Source organism: Pyrus communis, chromosome 9 (genome assembly GCF_963583255.1).
Source record: "Pyrus communis chromosome 9, drPyrComm1.1, whole genome shotgun sequence".
Lineage (NCBI taxonomy): Eukaryota > Viridiplantae > Streptophyta > Magnoliopsida > Rosales > Rosaceae > Pyrus > Pyrus communis.
Genome location: NC_084811.1, coordinates 11,848,080 through 11,860,325, shown reverse-complemented (window position 1 = coordinate 11,860,325; position 12,246 = coordinate 11,848,080). Strand labels below are relative to the sequence as shown.

At 36.4% G+C, this 12,246-nt stretch overlaps 1 pseudogene; it reads right to left on the bottom strand.

The window, feature by feature from the left end:
* Positions 1-2,049: 2,049 nt before the first annotated feature.
* LOC137744384 (protein SHOOT GRAVITROPISM 6-like) lies at positions 2,050-11,681 on the bottom strand (annotated as a pseudogene).
* Between the last annotated feature and the right edge of the window lie 565 nt (positions 11,682-12,246).

The following is a 12,246-nucleotide window of genomic DNA, read 5'->3' as shown; positions in this document are numbered from 1 at the left end:
AAAGTTCAAACCGTTTATTATTGAATTGTTATATATATATATACACACACACACACACACACACATATATATAGGATCAAGGGACAAATATTTTAACAAACATTTTACACTTCCTTTTAGTCTTTAGATTTTATAACATTCAACAGTCTAGATTAAAGGTGATGTGGAGAGTTTTAAACATTAAATGACTTAGATGATGATGTGGATTATAACTAATAAAGAAAACACTAATCTAAATTAAAAATTAATATCTAATAGGATAAAATTGAAAAAAAACCAATAATCAAACTTTGAACCTAGCGTAAAAAATAAAAAAAATAAGAAAAACAAAAACATGAAAATATTGTAACCTCCATCTCCCTCCCTGCAATGCCTTGGACGAAATCTCCTCTTTCATTTTGTTAAAAAATGAACCCTAATAAATAACTAAAAAGGAATGATTAAAAAAGAAAAGGTGATACCAGGGATAGGATTAATACTCAACGGAAACGAAACTGCTATAATAAAAAAATTGAAAGCGCAGATGAATGAAATCAAGTTGTTTGTTTGATTTGAAAAGCTAAAAGAAGTAGAAAAATCATCAATGACCAAAATTGACAATATGAACAATAATATACAATTTAGGGTTTTGTACGTTTTGCTTATGTAATGAAGATTCAAGAGACAAATAGATTGATTCATTGTAGAAGGCATCAAAATTTCATATCAATCCTATGAAAGCCGCAGACTTCATCGGCAAAGAGGGAGATGGAATTACAATACTTCGAATCAATGGAGTTCTACCTTCTTTCTTGTTTGCACGCTTAAAACTAGGGTTTCTTCCTTGCGAAGGAAGCAGGTCAAGGTTCTCACACCCAGCACGCAACCCCGCTTTTTCGTATGGAAATTCTAGTAGGGCTACCCTCATTTGGAGCCCCGACTGCACAGCACGAGTCACAATGTTTTGAAATCGCGCGGCATTGTGCGGCGTAGTGACGATGGTGATGATGATGCCTCTTTGCGCCAATAGTCTGGCGATGTCGATCATCGGTATCATGTGGCCTTGGGCCATGAAAGGAAACACGACAAAGTGAAGCTGGGGCTCTCCGGACGCTATGGTATTGGGAAGAAAATTGGATAGACAGATTATCATATATGAAGCAAGAGGTTCTCTTGTTACTCGAGGGATATAGTATCTCTCTCTTGCTACTGGACAATGATGCAATTTGCTGCTGCTGATCCTAACATTTCTCTCTACTCAGTTATGTGGACTCTGTTAAACCACTTCACATAACTTGCTTCCTATTTCGTGCAGTCCTAGTGAAGACACAAAAACTACGCATAACGACGAGAATGATGCAGTTGCGCGACATTTACGCGTAAGGAATTCAGCACCCAATAGATTTACGAGAATGATGCAGTCGCGCGACATTTACGGTAAGGAATCAACACCCAATAGATTTACGAGAATGAGCAGTCGCACGACATTTACACGCAAAGCTTATAGGACCAAATGGAGTCCCGCGGGTGAATAAAACTGACAATTCAATATCAAAAGATGGAGAGGCAGGAAATATTACATATTATGGCCAAGCACGACTCCGAACCAATCAACACACTAATATTCAGAATTGCCTCAAAACAAGAAACCATGAAACATCTCAAACCACATCTCCTTTGTGTTCAAGTTACAAATCGTTTGCCTAAAACCTGTAAAACCGATAGTACGTGAAAACCACACGAATTTACAATCTCCAAGATGACGTTTTGAGTGGAACAGAATTATGTTACATCTATAACACACAAAATACACAAGCGACCCGAGGTAAATGTTTGATTTACAAAGATACAACACAATTGACATGATTTACAACAATTCGAGAAATTTATGGCCTCGGTAACCCTACATATTGAAGGTCAATGCTGAATTCCACGATTCTCCTACGCTGCTTCGTTCTGCATCTTGCAATGGGACTTCCATTTCACAGCCATCAAAGATCGTGATGTGTTTCCTTGCACACAGGTGAAAATGATCAATTTAATTTCTCCTTTATGGCTTGCTACTTCATTCTAGACTGAAAAGTCATGGCCCTTTGGTATTGAGTGACTTGAGTCCGTACAATCAACTCGAGCTGATTTCCATGAGGATGACTTCGAGAATTTTAATAATAAACCCAGAGCAGCAGAGCACGTAGCTCTCATGACTGCATCTGCTGACTTACTCATTTTTCCTACTAGCGTTTTGAATACCTAGATTTAGACATGAATTTTTGTGAGTATACCATGTTACTCTTGGTTATGATGGGCCATGATATAAAAAGATAGCACTCGTGTCTGAAACTTACCAGCGCATAATATTGATTCAAGATGTGCTGATCATCGGACAGAGATAGCGTACAGCTGGAGAAGTATATAGCATTAGCCTGAATTATCAGCCATGGTGCATCGAATGCCTACCGTATCAAAAATGTAAGTCAAGTCATTTGAGTACCCATATTGTGAAAAGAATAAAAGGGTGGTATAACCATCTGAATTGCAAAGATTATACCCATAAAATCATAGGGCTTTCATACCATAGTTATGATGCTAAATTTACTAGCCATTTAGCATAGCAACCAAAAAAAGAAAAAAAAAATTGTATTGAAAATGAAGGTTTTCCAGTCGAAACCTGTATTGTAGATGCCATGTAAGTATCAAGTCTTAAGGGATGATGCTGAACAAATTGCTTTGTGAGGTCTCTGACAAAACCCTCGTAGTCAGTTCTGAAAAGAGAAAAGTTGGTGTGACTTCATTTATCGCCAGATAAGGTTACTGGCATAATCATCTCATAAATTCAGTCCTCTGATAATATGTCAAGACATACCGATGATCATGATTGAAAGAATGCATGTTGAACAAGGGGAGGAGTCCATCCATTTCCAGTAATGGGGCAATTTGTTTCAGAGTAGTCTGTTCACCAGTTCAGAAAAACAAGTGTACAATGTCTCCATAAAACAAGTGTACAGAAGAAGTAATAACGGTAAGCAATTACCCGGCAAGTCTGTCTCACGCTAACGTCATCATCATGCAAATGCAGAACCAAGCGTGGGATTACGGTATATACCTGGACATAGTATTACATTTTATAACTATACGAGCTTTTAAATGAAAACCTCGGTCAAGTTTCCATGTTATTCATATATAAATAATTAAGTGGTAAAAAGTTCTGAACAAAACTGTGCAACAAGTTACATTCTGAAATAGACAGCCAAAAGAACGAATGAGAAGCATGAAATGATAATCTCAATAATTTCTACGCTCATATGACAGTTCTTCAAAAGGAAAGAAAGTTCTTTCTAAGATCAGAACAAGTAATAGACCTGCTCGAGAAATGCCTCATGTTGCAGACCAATTCCATAGTTACTTAGTGCTCCAAAAGCTGCAAAAGCATTAGCTCGCATCTTCGCATTTGTACATATCTGTTCCATGTAATTAGTCAATGTATCAGCACAATAAAATGAAGTACGCTACAAGCAACATGTAAGATGCCATCTGATTTCCAAATAATAAGTGACATTACATGGATATCCTTTGGCTGACAGTTTGTTCTAAAATGACTTCTAGGAAGAAAGGGAAGGCGTACATTGTTCAGCCCACCTATTTTTCTGTTCTTTGACGAACTTCAAATTTTCCATGCTCTTAATTCTTTTTAAATCTATACTTGCAATATTTAACTGATAGTCTAATACCAAAATTAGTTAAAGTAACTTTGAGAAGAGATGCTCCTATTAACTGCAATCACAACTCAATTAATTTGGAAACATTTAAACAAATGTAAATTGTAATCAAGATATGGCAACGAAAGTCGAAACCGCGTTTAATCAGATGTAATCCTTGAATGACCAAAGAAAAAAATGAAAGAGGCAGCAAGAACCAAGAAAATAATTTGTGCACCAGTATACTGAGAGTGAAGTACTGCACCTGAAGATTTCGAAGCCACATAGAAAGACTAAGCAAAATGGGATCCACAGCGTCCTTGGGTGACGACTCAAGCATCTATTATATTAAAAATGAGTGCTCAATATTGAATTAATACTAAAGATTAATGATTACCAAGGAAAAAAAGAGTGATCTAAAGAAAATTCTTAATATTTATATGACACACATGCTAATATTACACCCATCAAAAGAAAAGGAGGGAGGAATTCACCGTGAGCAAGCAAGAAACTGCAGTTAATTGCACAGATTCATTGGAATCATCTAGCAAAGCTAATATTACACCCAGAACTTGAGGTGTGTACTGCAACATCTGCATAGATGGTATCTGCAACTCAAAAGTTCAAAATGTCAATTCCTCCAGAATCATAGAATGAACGGTGAAGAGAAAAAAAAATGAAATAAGATTTAAAACACGCAGTAGGGCATACAATTCATTGTGAAGGACAGAGAAATAATGACACCAATTTCAGGCCGGCAGACAAACAAAGCCAGGCTTGAGAATGGACATGTAATTACAGGATATCGTCCAAAGACCAATAACGCTATTGAGACGCACGAAACTGACACACTAGTTGACAATCTCTAACAGAGGTGTCTTGATAACATTACTCAACTCAACCAAATAATACTCTCTTCTCTTAAGGCCTAAGGAAATGCAACACATTTTCTATCAAAATATTCCAAATAAATTTTTTTAGAAAAAAGTAATGCTCCTCTAGCATGAGACTGATAGAACCAAAAGATGTGAATGCAAGCACATACTAATTAGTGAAAAGTAAGAAATTATTCATTTTTGGATACGGTAACCACTTAATTTTTGGATTGAATAAATCAAAGGAGAATTAAGGGACATATATAACATGGTGTGTAAAAGGATACAATGTATGCGTGGAAATCATTTCCCACTGGAAAATTATGGAGGTCAGCTTCCCAGAAAAAAGCTAAAAAAGATATAAAAGAAAACTAAATAGGAACATGCACAGAAAAACCAAGCACTTTCGCAAAAGATTCACTTAACCTGTACTAGTCCTCTCAAACACAAGCGCCTGACTGTTGGAGATTCATCTGAAACATGTCGACACAATACCTCCACAATCTGCTCCAACAGGGATCCAAACCCATCCCAGTGTTAGTGTATAAGCATTGAGCTAATCTGAGTTTAGGATAAATAAGCTTTGTATTTAGTTGTGTATCCACTTTGGTTAATTTTACCAAGTGTAAGGCTCATATTGTAATTCTGTCTAAGTGACATGTGGAAGGATCCTTGAACTTAGCTAGATGTGTGGCTGAGATTATTTCTGTTTGAGATGGTGGGAATCCTTATGCATAACTAAGTTAAGGAATATAGAAAGAAAAACATTCTCTCTGCAATTTCTGCAAAGAGTAAAGCATCCAAATCCTTCTCCATTTTTTCTGTGATTAATTCTTTCTTCTTTCTTCAAATTAACACACACTAAATCAAACTTGATCACCCTGCATTATCAAGAATATTAACTAATAAGAATTTGGAATCAAAGGCTAACAAAATTATTCAACTAATAATACAAAAATGCATGAATTAACAATGAGCACAAAACAGGTTAAAATGCTTGCAAAGAACTAAGATCCCAAGTACACTAGAAACTGAAGGAAATAGAGTAAACAGTGGTTACTATGCACATATTATTTGGGTATACTTTATTAATTGTATCCTTTTCTATCACATGCGTAAACATGGACAGGAACAATGATACGGACCGAGATAATTACCAAGATGAACAGAAAAGTAACAAATTGCTGAGAATAATGACATGATGGAAACAGAGTTCGAAACAAGAAGATCCCATGATACAGACATGTCATGGAAATAACAAAATTTTAATGTAACCAACAAAATGTAGTGTGTCTTGGTTGACATCCAACGCATACCAGTAGCGGACAAACTCTGACAGTGCAGCAGCTGCAGCTGCCCTTTGGTATCTTTGGTGTCGATTTAATGATTTACTTAAAATTACACATATGCTTCGAACCTTTAAATAAAAAAGGTGGTGTCCATCAAAAATGAAAATGAAACCACCACAAGCCTTAATTTCCATGGACCATAAAAAACAGATTATGATATTTACAACAGAATATCACTTACCATATAAAGCTCAATAAATACCTCGTACTTAAATGCAAGCTACCTTTTTCAACAAATTCGCAAAATGTGATAAGCTTAAACAAATTGAAATTTTATTTAGCAAGGGTGATCTCGGTTTCTCAAATGATGATCTTTAAATGAACACTTCGGATGAATTTTTTTAGTGGAGTGAGCCCAAACAAGCGGTTAGCACCATATTAATTTACTAACCAGTTAACGCTTGAGCACTCATCGTACGACGTACATATACATATATATGGGTTAGGATCCGATGACACACGCTTTTAACACCCATTTTGTAAAGTCCACTTTGTAATGTATTTCAACGATCTGCACCATCTATATTTTAGTCAATGTTTTAAAGAGCGAAGCCTAAGCGTTTCGTGAATAACCTTGCCTAGGCTATAGCCTCATGGTACCTAATACTTTGTAAAACAATCAAGTAAGCATGCCAAGCAATCAATTATTTGATTAAACTATTATCTCTCTAATTCACATCATTAAGTCATAATAATCTAATAGAAACCAAGTTCGAAACATAAAATTAGCATGAATTTTATAAAATCCTTGCTCAAAACGACGTCATTTTGGGTTTGGGAGGTTTCTTTTAAAACAAAATCAAACGCCCAGGTTGCCTAGGCGCCTGAGGCAACAACCTAGGCATTTAGGCTAGTCTATAGCCCAACCGCTGGGCAAAGGTGTTTTTTTCATAGCCCCACCCCAAAAACTGCCTAGGTGACTCTTAAAATTAGTTTTTTTTTTAAACAATGGTTTTAGTACATCATTATTAGATCATCCTTGCAAAAAATTAGACAAATTTGAAACCATAAAGACATTCATTTGTTGTAAAGGAAATGGACAAATACAGTTCTACAAAGAAACTCTAAATTTAATCAACGGTTATATGGTGCATTTGGGTGATTTTTGGTAGACATTAGCTTTGAGGTAAAACATAAACGATAGACAGTTGAATCGTTGAAATACATTATGGTGTGGACCCAACAAAAACGTTTGTCAAAATGTGTGTCAAGAGCATGTGTTCAACACATTCACAGAACGCTTGGAATGCAGTTAAAAGAGCCCTGCAAGAGCATGAAAAAGGGGACAAGTTTTTACAATCTTAAAATTTAAACCTTACATGTGCTTGAAACTTACACGTGTGTGAGTATTTATATAGACGGCAATATTCTTTCAGACAGTCTGATGTTACGTTAGCGGCAAACTGCCAGTTAGAGGTAAAATTGTAATCGCAGGTATCAACTTAATAACCATCTTGCAGCCTAACATATCATCGTCTCTTAGTATATTACTATATATAGCAGAAATTTTAGTCTAACAGACTATAAATTTGGACCATTGACTGAGGAGTGATGGGAGAAAGTTCATGTATGGTTTTCACATGGGCTTTGGTTTCAGCAAATTTTAAAAATTCATCTTTTTCAGTTATTTGTCTTGATTGGAAAGGTGCTATTAGTTAAAATTGTTTATGGAGACTTCATAGCTGTTTTTTTTTCATTGTTTTCACTTTGTGGACATCTTGTTCACTTGTGTAGTTGTCATGCAATGAAATCTCGGTTCTTTCTCAAAAATAAACAAGGAAAATTCTTGCATGCATCTGGCAATATCAATAAACAAAAACTGTACTAGATCCTTACCGTAACGGATCATGTTGACCACGGCTAGCTAGACCATGACAACTTCCCAATTGGAGAGTAAGTTCAGCAAGAACAGAAGCATAGTTTTGTTGCACAGCTTTTTTTCCTATTTTACCACCACCTCTGCAACAAGTATGGAACATGTCAAAGTTGTCTAACATTAACAAATACTACTGAAATTTGATAATCAAAGCTGATTTCTGAAACCTGAAAATGCAGTTACAGCAATAATAGCAGCTTGCAGAATGTCATCCTCCATTTGACCGTCAACTAAATGGCTAGGATTCTCTCCTTTTTCTGAATCACCTTTAAGGATGGGATACTGGTCAAGGACGGATATGACATGCTCCAGGAACAAAGACGAAAGAACTCTATGCTGGGAAAATGCCTACAGATAAAAAGCAAAATAACAAACATTAAAAAAAATAATTTACATTAAAAAAATGTAGAAGATGACTGAATAAATTATGATCAAACTGAATAAATCAAATATAATAATAGAGGTGATTTCAAATGATGATGTATCACAATCTATGTTACAAAAATTTCAGACTAGTAGTGGAAAGTGGCAAAGTGATGAGAAAAATATTACTACAGATAGGCGGGGGAAAGGGGTTTGTCGGTTTGAATGACAAAGCAAGAGCACTTTTGCTCATATAATATTTGATATGGAGTGAAGTAGTATGAAGATATGTTGGATATTAGATACTATATTTACTTCAAAGATAACGCATGTATATTTTATAATTGTAGTCTGCAATTTAACAAACAAATTACTTGAGTGGGGTTGAGTGGGGGCATCTGCCCCCAGTGAACCTTCATTGGCTCCGTCCATGCAACCCGGTCGTGCAGCATAAAAACAGGTATCTTTATAAGAAGAGTGCATATAATATGGGTAAAAGGATACAGCGGCAAGAGTTTCCTGGCGTAAATGCTTCTTAGTCACATGGGCTGTAGCCATCAGCAGAGCTTGAGTTGTCCTATAACAGACAAACACACACGCACATATATTCTCTATCGGGGTTACCAAACAAAAAACCTATTTCTTTACCAAAAGAAAGCAAGAAAAGCTCATTGCATTTTTCCCTTTTTCAGAATCTGTTACTAATTTAAAATTTCATTATTAGCAAAACCTTGAAACATCAGTTTCACTCAGTTCAGTTCCCCTTCTTGTGACAAACTCAATTACAGCTTGAATGGCCCCCTCCGCTGATTGCTTGATCTTGTCACATACAGCTGCTGTGCAACCATGCAGGGTGGCTACTAGCTGCAAGATGAAACTGTTGTGTTGTAGTATCGGTTTCAACTTCGTAAACACAATAAAAAAAACAATGAACTTACCTCCCTCTTTGTTAGTAATATACAGACAGAGGAAATAATTCTGTTGAAAAACCTCAGATGGATCTATAGAAGTATCCTGGGTACAAAAAGAAAACCAAAGATCATCCTAGTGTTACATTTCCACCCATGGCTCCAATCAAAAGATATGATAAAAGCAAAGAAGAGAATATTAAAAAACAAAAATATGTATGAAAAGAATTGGCAATGAACCTACACTCTTCGAAATAGCTATGACATCCTCAAGCGATGATAAAGCCCTGTAGGATATTTCTATGTCCACGCCGTAGCTAGTAGTTAAGGCTGTGGAAGTGAAACTGCAATGCTAAAAAGTTGATCAAGAATCTACAAAGAGAGAGAGAGAGAGATAGAGAGAGAGAGAGTTCAGTCATAGAAAGTATATATGAAGAGATCCAAATGCATTTCCAGTCTTCCAGATAACTATTTCAGAGACTTGTCCAACTTACCTGAGCGGAGGCTTTTCTAACTTCTGAGTTAGTGTCTGCACAAAGTGGAAGATACATAATGACCCTGTCTCCCAAGGACAATGCCTCACGACTTGGCAATACAAATGCAGCTGGACGTTAAACGTAATAATAAGAATAAGGATAGGTCAAATAAAAACTAAAAGGAAAGCTGTGTCAGGGGCATTTTTACATGGTAAGTTGGAAAAGGTCCTATGCAAATTACGGTCAATTTGCTTGCTGTGCGTGCAACTTCCTTGGCAGCACAGGGCACAATTTGCAGTGGTGCAAACTATCCGAAACTTGAGAAGTATCTCATGTACTGCAAGACAACCTCTTCGCCTTTGACAATCCACAGGTGAAGAAACATACTGGTCAATTTGTCTCAAGATATGGGATAACTGCTCTGCTCGACTTCTCCCATCTTCTCCGCTAAATTGTCATATGATAATAATCAGAAGCGGTATGGTATGTAAATAAAAGCAAATATATATATGGAATATATGAACCCATGCAATTTTTCAATTGTAAGCTCACCCTTATATTCCTAAACATGAAAACTAGCACATATAACTTCATCATCATCATACCTTCAATTAATAATGGAACACATATAACTCATAGGAGCTAGAGAATATGTATATTATAGTGACGTTTGCATACATAATATATTCTTTGTTCAATGATACATAAGATACATTACGCATATGTTTTACTTTAGAGATGGACAATTTAAATTATCAGATGTGTGAATTTGATATGCTCAACAAAACCCCACGAGTACAGCCGAACTAGAGAAGCATCTATAAGAATTACTTTAGATGGAATGGAGCACATATGGCCACATTGAACCTGAGACATACATGAATATCCCACTTTAGAGTGTCCAACCCAACCAACAACGAATGAAGAGGTTTTCATATTTGGATAAATGAATGAAGAGGTTATAAATCTATGTATGGAAATGCAAGGCTTAGAATTTTGTGACGAAATAATTTCAAATTCTCAACCTCTATCAAAGTGGAATCTCACCCATATCCAAAATTATCAGAAATCCAGAGAAAGCATTTGGTTACTTTCAAAGAAAAAGAAACAACGAAAAAACTAAAAGCACAGCAGTCAAGTAAGAGTTCGGAAAGGATGACAGATTGATGTGCACTCCCAAGAAGCATATATCATGTTATTTAAGATAAATGCTACAAGAATTGCATATATCATGTTATGTAGTGTACCTTGTAAGAAGAATTGCACACAGGAGAGTGATAAGGTTGTCGATAAGAGGATTGATAACATCCACTGGATCATTTGGTAAAGCAAAGAACCCTAAGGTGGCCTGTCAAAATTATCACAATCAACAAGATGTATTAGCCACCAACCAAGAATTGGGTTTACCAAAATAACTAGTGCGTCGGAATAATAAAAACAGCAAACCTTTAATACATGGTTTCTGGTTTCAGTTGTTAGTTTTGGCTCTACGGAGACCAACGTAGTTCAGGCACTTAAAGCACGAGCCTGTAGAACTTCAAGAAGAGAAAAATTGAGAAAGTTACAACGTAAGTTAAATCATTACCCTTAGGCTGTGTTTGTTTCAAAAATTATGTTCCACGAACTATAGTTGGGAAACAATACATATCACAGAAAGTTTTCCCTTCATATTTAATTTTGATATCACATTGATTAGATTTCTTGACAGTTTCTAAGGGGAAATAATTGAAATAATTGTATAACGATTTAATTGAAATTTTCATTTTCTGAAAACTTGGCTTCATAGCTCTTAAAATTTTATATTTATGGTTGTAGCCTTATAGGGAACATATTTTTCCGGAATCAATTGCCAGGATTTTCCTAGTTGTCAGAAAAATTATGTGGGTCAAATGCCAAGAAAATTGTGTACTCCCAGAAATTACTTTTTTTTTCTCCAAGTTTTCTCTCCTTTGGAAAAACAAACACAAGGTCATTGCATTCCACGGGTACAACCAATACTGTATATTACTAACGTGTGTGTGCAGAAATTCAAGAGTAGAATCGGAGAAGCTTTCACTCTCATCTCGGCCCATCAAAGTTAATATAGAGTCAAGCATTTGGTCCCTTCTTTTTAAATGGAAAGGATGAGCCATTTTCTGCAGACCCTACTTTGAAGGGCATCTGGTCATCGTCATAACCTAGTACTCATTGTGATCAGTTTTGCATACTCCAGATGCTTCTCAACGAGTGATGAAGTGGGTGTTGGAACCTAGCCAATACGGCTTAGCATACCAACCCCGCATAGTGATAAAAGCCCAGACATTGGCGGACTTCATAGTAGAATTCACCCCAAGCCTAAAGGACGCAACAACTCAGCCCGAAAACACCCTAGAGGCAGCCAACCAAGCCATAACCATACCATCCCTACCTGTTGGAGATTTTTGGCTTTTGAAAGTCGATGGATCATCTAACCACCAAGGATCGAGGGCAGGTCTAGTTCTTACTACCCTGGGCGGTTCGATGCTCAAGTAGGCGATCACTCTAAGATTCAAGACATCAAACAACGAAGCAAAGTGTAAAGTCCTACTAGCAAGTCTTCGATTGGCAAAAGACCTAACGGTGAAAAAGCTCACAATCTATTCCGATTCCCAGCTAATCATCAACCAAATTTTAAAGGAGTACGCAGCAAAGTATCCAAGGATGGCCCGATACCTTGAGAAGGTATGAGAGCAGCTAAGGATGTTCC